The sequence below is a fragment of the Pelecanus crispus genome, chromosome 12 (assembly GCF_030463565.1).
Source record: "Pelecanus crispus isolate bPelCri1 chromosome 12, bPelCri1.pri, whole genome shotgun sequence".
In the NCBI taxonomy this organism is placed as follows: Eukaryota; Metazoa; Chordata; class Aves; order Pelecaniformes; family Pelecanidae; genus Pelecanus; species Pelecanus crispus.
In genome coordinates, this window is record NC_134654.1 from 2,251,796 (window position 1) to 2,260,880 (window position 9,085).

The following is a 9,085-nucleotide window of genomic DNA, read 5'->3' on the forward strand; positions in this document are numbered from 1 at the left end:
GGGAGGGTCCCTGGGGGGCTGGGGACAAGGGGGGGGGTCCCTGGGGGGTCATGGCAGGGTCCCTGGGGGGCTGGGGAAAAGGGGGGGGTCCCTGGGGGGTCATGGCAGGGTCCCTGGGGGGCTGGGGACAAGGGGGGGGTCATGGCAGGGTCCCTGGGGGGCTGGGGACAAGGGGGGGGTCCCTGGGAGGTCATGGCAGGGTCCCTGGGGGGCTGGGGACAAGGGGGGGGTCCCTGGGAGGTCATGGCAGGGTCCCTGGGGGGCTGGGGACAAGGGGGGGGTCCCTGGGGGGTCATGGCAGGGTCCCTGGGGGGCTGGGGACAAGGGCGGGTCCCTGGGGGGTCATGGCAGGGTCCCTGGGGGGCTGGGGACAAGGGCGGGTCCCTGGGGGGTCATGGCAGGGACCCTGTGCACATGGGGATGTGCTGGAGTCCATGAAGGGATGTGGCAGGACCCCTGTGGGGACGTGACAGCGTGTGGGGACAGGCGGGGGTCCCTGGGGGGCTGGGGACAAGGGGGGGGTCCCTGGGGGTCATGGCAGGATTCCTGGGGGGCTGGGGACAAGGGGGGGTCATGGCAGGGTCCCTGGGGGGCTGGGGACAAGGGGGGGTCCCTGGGGGGGGCATGGCAGGGACCCTGTGCACATGGGGATGTGCCGGAGCCCATGAAGGGACATGGCAGGACCCCTGTGGGCATGTGACAGTGTGTGGGGACAGCGGGGGTCCCTGGGGGGCTGGGGACAAGTGAGGGTCCCTGGAGGGACATGGCAGGGTCCCTGTGCACATGGGGATGTGCTGGAATCCATGAAGGGACGTGGCTGGACCCCTGTGGGGATGTGGCGAGAGCCCTTTGGGGATGTGACAGCGTGTGGGGACAAGTGGGGGTTCCTTGGGGACATGGCAGGGTGTCTGTGGGGCTGTGGACAATGGGGGGGTCCCTGGGGGGTCATGGCAGGGTCCCTGTGCACATGGGGATGTGCCAGAGCCCATGAAGGGACATGGCAGGACCCCTGTGGGGACGTGACAGCGTGTGGGGACAGGCAGGGGTCCCTGGGGGGACGTGGCAGGGTCGCCGGGGGCATGGGGGTGTGTCAGAGTCCGTAAAGGGACATGGTGGGACCCCTGTGGGGTGCCTCTGGGGACGTGAGAGGGTCCTTGTGGGGACGGGGCTGTGGCGGGGTGCCTCTGGGGATGTGACAGCATGTGGGGATGTGGCCAGGCCCGTGCGGGGGCACGGTGGTGTCCCTGTTAGGGGTGGGACAGGTCACGTCCCCACGGGGACCCTGCCAGAGCGTGTGGGGATGTGGCGGGGTCCCTGTGGGGATGGGGACAAGTGAGGGTCCCTGTGGGGATGGGGACAAGTGAGGGTCCCTGTGGGGATGGGGATGTGTCAGAGTCCATGAAGGGACATGACGGTGTCCCTGTGGGGACGAGGCAGGGTCCCTGTGGGGACAAAGCGGGTGCCTTGGTGGGGAGGGAGCTGAGCCTGGCTTTTGGGACGTCCCCGAGCCACAGCCGCTGCTCTCCCCTCCCGGGGGAGAGGCAGGAGGGCGGCCCGGGGGGCCCCTGGCTCCCATGGCTCCCCATGGGTGCCATGCTGGGGGCCAGGCTGGTCCCTCGCCGGCGGCAGGGTGGGCCGGGGTCCCCACGGCGGGGTGGCGTGGGCAGGGGGATGCGCACGGCAAGGGGGAGACTTCGGCTTCGGCTGGAAAGCGCAAGGCTGGGGTGGACGGGTCTGCTCCCACCCGCCTCGCCACCATGGCAGGGATGGGACGAGGCTGCCTGGCACCGGGCGAGGAGGAGGAGGAGGAGGGCAGCCTCCACTTTAACCCCCCGACTGCTGGAGCGAAGCGTTGCCACCCCGGCCCGCTTTTGTTCGGTTTCTGGTTTTGTTGTCGCACGTTCGGACCGAAATAGCAAAAATCCCTAATAGGAAGCTTCCCCTACCCCGAGCCCTCTGGCTTGTATCTCCCTCGGGCAGGTTTCGTGACTCAGCAGCCCAGATGGAGCCATCCCTCACAGCCCTCAGCGCCGAAGCTGTTTATTGCTCCAGAGGCTGTTTTTTCCAAGAGCCTCGCTGCTTTATAACAGCCAGCGCTCTTCCTTAAAACCCTGCCTCTCCAGCGAAGGCTCTCGTCACACTCAGCGCGGAGGTGGGCGAGGAACAAAAATAGACAAATTAAGAAAACCTCAAAAGGCCAAAAAATGAAAATGTAAGGATGTCGGCTCTGCAAGCTCGAGGTTTGCTTTGCCTCCGCCTTGCATCAGCTCTGCTCTTCCTCTGCTGCCTTCCTCGGAGCCGCGCTGCCGGGGCAGAGGCGAACCCCCGGGCGATCTCAAGTCACCGAGGAGCAGAGAGATGGGCTGAGCCTCCCGGAGAGCCTCTTCGGGAGCGGGGGGCGAGGGACCGTGCCCCCGGCTGGGCGCTTGGAGCCCTCGCACTGCCAGCCCGCGGTGGTGTCGGCCACGGGCGGCGTAGGGAGCGATGAGGATGGGTTTTGGGGTGGCAGCCTCAGCAACCCGTGGGGTTTCCTCCCCAAGCACCCAAACCCCTCATTTTCCCCTCCATTTGACCGTCATTAAATGAGAAATAGGCTCGTGCGCAGCCCTGTGCTCCTCCCGGGCGGTTCTTACCTACTCGCACACCCGTGCACGGATGTTTTTAATGCTGGTGTAACTCGTGCTTTTAACCTTCACCCTGCCGGGAGCTTTATGTGGTTTTTAGCGTGGGTTAGAGGATGCGAAGAGGGGAACTTGGGAGGCCTTTGACCCAGGGACGGAGCAAACGCAGCGGGCACCGGAGCTAAAAGGAAATGTCGGCTCCTCCCCGCGCTCAGCCCTGGCAAAGGCTTTGCTTGCCGGCGGCTGGCAGCGAGAGCGGGGAAGGGGCGAGCCGGGGGCCTCGGTGGGCAGGCTGGGTGCTGCTGAAGGGCTGGTGTCCTCCACCAAAGAGCCATTTCGGCCAGAACGGACGCGCGGAGGGGCCGGGGGGACCGAGAGGGTTTGCTCTTGAGCGCAGGGGAGGTGTCGGGCAGCGAGCGCTTTCTCAGGTGCCTGCTTGCCCTCTGTCCTGGCGTGCGGGGGCCAGCGGTGCCTCCGTGGGACCCCCTGCCCCGGGACGGCAGCCCCCGCTCCCAGCACCGCCCAGGTGATGCGGGGCAGCAGCAGCTCTCCTGTAAGGCAGCCATCGTGTTGTGGGCACGTTTCCCCCGCTCCCCGCAGGAACCTGTGCAGCTCTCGGAAGAGATACGAAGACGGCGTTGGGGAAAAGATGCTTGAAGGGGGACCAGACCCCCTCAGTGACGCCCCACGGTGCCTTTGGGGACGATGGCATTGGAGGGGCTCAAACCCGCCTCATGGCAGCCCAGGCTGGCACCGGGCGTGCTGGGGTGAGCGCGGCACCAGGCAGTCCTGGGCACATTCCCGAAGGGTGCGTCTGGCCCGCAGTCCATTAGCTGGTCATTAGGGCTATTAGCTTAATCACCGGGGTGTTTTCCTGCCGGGCTCTGTGATCAGCAGCCGCAGGGTCACGCAGGCTGGCTGAGTGGGGAGCAGATGGCTGCTTTCCGCACGGCCGTGGCACGCGTGTGCAGGGATCCGGCTCCATCCATCCATCCTCTCCAGTTTCCATGGCTACGCCAGAGTTTACTCTTCCCCGCCTTTGGCCGCCTGCACGGGCGTGATGCAAAAGAAGGTCCCCGCGTGATGCAAAAAGCCCAGGGACGTGGGACCTCCTGGTTTTTGGTAGCAACAACTGCATCCCAGGGCGGTCAAACCGCGGAGCGACGGGCACCGACAGTCCCGGCAGCGCTGGCGTCCCGGCCGAACGGCACCTTTACGGCGTTCGGGAGAGCTGCGGCACGGTTTTGGTGTGCTGCCTTCCCCTCCTCGCCTCCCTGACGGCAGCAGGGACCCGGGGGAGGCAGCGAGTGATCTTCTGGGGATAAATCCAGCCGCGGGGCCATCGGCCGCTTCTTATTGAATGCGAGGTGACAGCACGGAGCAGAGATCCCCGAGCAGGCGCTCAGGCTATGGCTTGTTAATGGGGGAAAACAAAACCTGAGCTTTAGGTCACCGCGTACAATTTAAGCGGCTGAGTGCCGGTCACCGGAGGCCTCTCTGGGGAGGCAGGGGGATGTCAAAACACGGCGGGGTTTTTTGTTTCCAGCGACACAAGGAGCAGAGGGGGTAGCGCATCCCAACGCGCGGGCCGAGTGCCCCTGCGCAGGAGCACATTTTGGCTTAGGGGCTCCTGGGGTGCGATCGGCTGCGAGGGTGCGTGACTATTTCCAAATCCACGGGGTGCTCTGATTCACGGGGCCAGTGGGTGAAGCGGGAGGTGTCTCTGTAGCCCAGGTGTGTTGCGCCCAGCTGCGGGGAGCCACACGTGCCAGAGGCTTACTCACCTCCGGGGCAATCCCCGTGCCTCGCCCCAGCAGCCCAGGCATCCCTGCCTGCTCCTGGCTGCCCGGCCGGGCTGCCTGCGCCGCACGGAGACAAGAGCCATCCGCCAAGGCCGGTTTTGCCTCTGCTCTCCCGCCTGACGGGCTGTAGGTGACGACAGGGTGACGGGGAGCAGCTCCGCTCTGTGTTTGTTGCATTGAGGGGTTCCCCTCGTCGCATTGAGCGGCCCCTCGTTGGCCAGCGGGGGAGCAGAGATGGTGCGTTGCGCAGGGCCCCCGTGGTACGGGCTGCGTTTCGGTAGCTCCCTTGGCGAGACGCTGGGCACGGGGGTGCCTGGGTGCTGTTTGGTCTCGGGAGGGTGGGGTGAGCTTCATCCGGGCGCTCGCCCGCCGAGTCACGGGGCTGCGCAGCCGCGTGAGCCGGAGCCGCGGCGCGCGTGCCTCCGGCCTGGCTGGCGGGCGATGCTCCGCGTCCTTCCCCGACCCCTCTCCCTGCGCCCCGGGGAAAGGCTCTGTGGCCGGGCGGGGAAGCGAGGGCTGATGGACTGACGTGGCCTGGCAGCTCAGCCTCCCCAAAGGCGCTCCCTGCTCCTTGCACCTCTCCCACTGCGGCTCCCTGCATCCCTGCCTGCCTCCCGGGCAGCCGAGCCGGGGTCAGGGACCTCAAACATCTCCTGGAAGCCCAGCCCGCAGCGTGCCCCTGCGGAGCCTGCCCTGCCAGCGCTGCGCAGGCGTGCGCCGAGCTCGTGTCCCCGTCGCGTTTAATGGGAAGGGTTTGCGGGGCGCTCGTGCCTGCAGGTGCTGCTTCGTGAACCATCGACTTTCCAGACAGGCTTTGCAAAAGAAATAAGGCGCTAGCGATTGTACGGAAAGCTCAAGGGAGGCCAGGTTGCTTTTTCAGGCGCAAAAAGGTGATCCTTGCGTGGGGCTGGCGGGTCGCCTGCGGTGGAGCAGGCGTTGCCGAACGGCTCCCGCGCCACAGAGGCCCAAAACGCCGGGCACCCCGCGTGCTCCGAGCTTGCGCTCGACCCTGCACCTGGGTTTCTCGTGCTCGTTCCTACTCCGTTGTTGCCCGTCGGGTTCCCACACGGTCCTGACCCAGCGCTGCCACGCTGCGCCCGCACACGGCCGGGATGTGCGGTCCGGCTCGTGGTTCCCCCGCGGAAGCGCGTTCGGCTCCACGGGGAGCAGCTGGGCAGGACGGGGGGCTGCGGGCATTGCGCGCGCGAGGCTGCTGGTGGGTTTGCTCCCCGGCACCCTCCGTCGGCTCCAGTCGCAGGGAGCGGGATGGAAACGCGTGCGCTTTTCCCGTGCCACTGTGCGCGCTTTCTCCACGCTAATAAATCCATGCTGGTTTTTCCCGGAAGGTCGTTGAACCAGTTGTTGGAAGAGCAGAGGAGGTCACTAAGGGGCATCGCCGAGCGGTTTGGAGTTTTCCCTTTCTCGTGTCGCCGAGCGGTTTGGATTTTTCCCTTTCTCGTGTCGCACCGGCCAGGAGCGCGGCTCTGGTGTTTCTTTAACCGCAGCTGAAGAGCTGCTGTTCCAGCCCGGCGGTGTTTGTCTCCAAAAGGAAGGGGGTTAGGTTTCACCAGCCCCACCTGATGGGAACTCGAGCAGGCGATAAAACTAGGGCTTCTTGTCGCCTTCGTTACCGGCGTTATCTGCTCCGCTGCAGCAGCCGTGGGGAGCCCGGTGCTGCGCCGGGGGCGGCTCGAGCCCCCGGGATCTGCTCCAGGCAGCCCCCACCTCCCGGGGCTGAGTCACCGACGGGCCGAGTGCGTTTGCTGCTGGTGTGACGGCAGCTGTGAGACCCAAAAAAAACCCAGCGCTGATGCTTTTAATGACAGGCGAATAACACAGCCCCGAAGAAGATTCATACCGCGCATACCTCGTGCGCCGGCTATTAGCGGTGACTAAGACCGTGCTGGGATGGAGCCGCGACAGCCTCCCCGCATCGCCCGAGTCCTGGCGTAATTAATTCTGCAGGTACCTGTATCGGCACATTAACCCAAACTGGCCGTCTTCCCGCCTGTTCCCCGGCTTTGTTCCATATTTAATCTTTCATGTTCACCTGAGTCTCTAATTAAGGCGACTGCAATCCTTCGCTGAGAGCCCGCAGCGTACTAACGAGGTCTGGCGTTCCCGGACTGCTGTGCGCGCGAGACCCGCGCAGCAGCCCACCAAAACCAACTCGCAGGCTGATGTTTTTTCCTTTGTTTTCTATTTCTCTTTTTTCTTTTTTTTTTTTTTTTTCCTTTCCCCCCCCCGAACTAACGCCAGTCCCAAGGCAGGGTCTCAAGTGAGGACCCATTAGCAGCAAAGCTCTCCAAAGCGGTGTGTGGGGACCATGTTTTTTGTGTGGTTTTTTTTAAATTTTTTTTCCAGCAAAGTCATGCCCAGTTAGTTCGAGGTATCTGAAAAACGCTTTTATAGTCTTTCTTTTCACCGGCAGCACTTGTCCAGAGAGCTTGCGTCTGGCCGAGGCAGGGCAGCACGGAAACCCCACGTGCTGCTTCCCGAGCGCCAGCGCAGGCAGCCGGCGGAGGAGCCGCTGTCCTGCCCCTGCCGTCCTGCCTGGCTGCCGACAGCATCCCGGTTAAAAATAAAACCACGCGCCGAGGCAGTGAATGGGGTTCTGATTTCCCTCGGTCGCCGCGCCGGTCTGGGTGATGGGGAGAGATGCGCGTTGTAAATAGAACGGCATATCCATGGCAACCCCAACTTTTCATTATTGTTAATTACTTGCACGGTGCCAGAGCCGCGCATGGCGCTTCCCAGCGCGGATAAAGATAGATCCCCTTTTCAAAGCCTCTCCAAATGACATGGAGGCGACAGCTAGCTCTTGGGAGGCTGGAGCCGGGTCTGGCAGGCAGCGACGGAGACATTTTGTGAGAAGTCGGAGAGGAGCCAGGATTTAAAGGAGGAGGGACTGGTGTGGCAGAGAGGCAGCCAGCGGCTCGGGGGCGGCTTTTCTCCCGAAAAACACCTTCCCCGTGTGTCAGAAAATGGTTCTGAGGGGCCAGAGCAGCGCGGAGCCAGCGGGGAGGAGGGGGACAAAGCGATGGGGAGAGGGGCTGCCCTGCGCCCGAGCGCTGGCTGGTCCTTCCTCTCTGTTTAATGGCGCTCGAGAGAGCGCAGAGGGGAGGAAGCGCCAGCGGCGATTGTCACCAAAGGCGCAGGGATCTGTTGGCGTCGGCTTGAGCCCTTGTGCCATGCAGGAGCCCCCCGCAGAAACCCTGCCCTGCTTAGAAACCAGTGCAGCTGAGCTCGCTTCTGAGCGGACGAGCTCAGCCTCAGCTGGCACCGTTTGGGTGGGCTTCGTTTGCTGTTCGTTGGGTTTGATTTTAGAATCATAGAGTCATCGAATCGTTTAGGTTGGAAAAGACCTTTAAGATCATCCAGTCCAACCAGTAACCTAACACTACCAAGCCCACCACTAAACCAGTTAAGGGGAGAGGAGCAACCCCACGCCTCCTGGCTTGGTGGCTGGATCATTTATAATGAAAATAAAAACTGGGAACCATTAAGATTGGAAAGGACCTCTAAGATCATCAGTCCAACCATCAACCCAACACCACCGTGCCCACCACCATTTTATTGGAAGTGGTATGAAAGTTCTGGGGTGAAGAGGTCCCTGTCCCACCTCCCCGCCGTCAGCCGGTCTGGCCCCAGCCGGTGCTACGAGGGGTTGATTTGTACCCAAACCCCTGCTGTCGGTGTGTCTCTGGTGACCGATCGCTTGCCCGTCCTCAGACCGCGGGTGTAAGCGGCAGCGGGACGGTCGTGCCGCGGTGGGGTGTGCACGGCCACGGCACCAGCACCAGCCAGCCCCCGCGTGTGTCCCCTGGTTCCCACCTCGCCCCTGAGCCTGGCACGGGCACAGATGGAGCTTTTTAACCCCACAGCCTTTTCCCGATGTGACTTTTCTGGCTTGCTCTCGCACAGCAGCGCGCTGTGTTGCAGCCTGGCAATTAAAGGTAACGGGAGCAGCAAAGAGGCGCCGACCCTTGCATCGGCGCGCTGGAAGTCTCTTGCCTTCCCTGCTTGGGAGATGCTGCGAAAGGGGAAAATCCTGTTGGTTTTGTACTTCGATGCGACACGAGGGAGACATCCCGGCCTTGCTTCCCCACTGCCTTGCGCTCTCCTACTTGCCTTGGAAAAGAAAAGTCTCTTTTCTGGTTCCCCTCCCGACCCGTTAAAGGATTGCGGTTTTCGCCTTTCCAGAGATCTTTTCCCCCTGACATTTTCCAGATGCTCAAATTATTGAGCGCTGCCCAAAGCACAGAGCTCGGCAACAGCTCGGATTTGGGTAGTTCTGCGTTTGGTCAAAGCAGGTCACGCTCGCGGTCTTGTTTGGGTCCCTTTGGGGCAAAGAAACGTCACTGAAGCTTGCTGGGTGGGGATGTCGCGGATCTGGGGGTGGCGACAGCAGGTACCGGTGTATTTGGCTCGCCTACTGCTTTTTTGTACAAGTCACGGCATAGGAGACTGGGCAAGAGGAAAGGTCGTTTGGCTGGTTAATGTTAAAAGACAACCGGGAAAAACATTCCCAAGGATTTCCAGCTTGCTTTGTCCCTTCCCTGGGCATTCCCAGTCTATATACTCTCAATTTCTACCAACTTTAATCTTCAACGTGTAGTTTACTACTGCCGCTTTTCTCTGAATTGCAGTATTTTCTGGGTA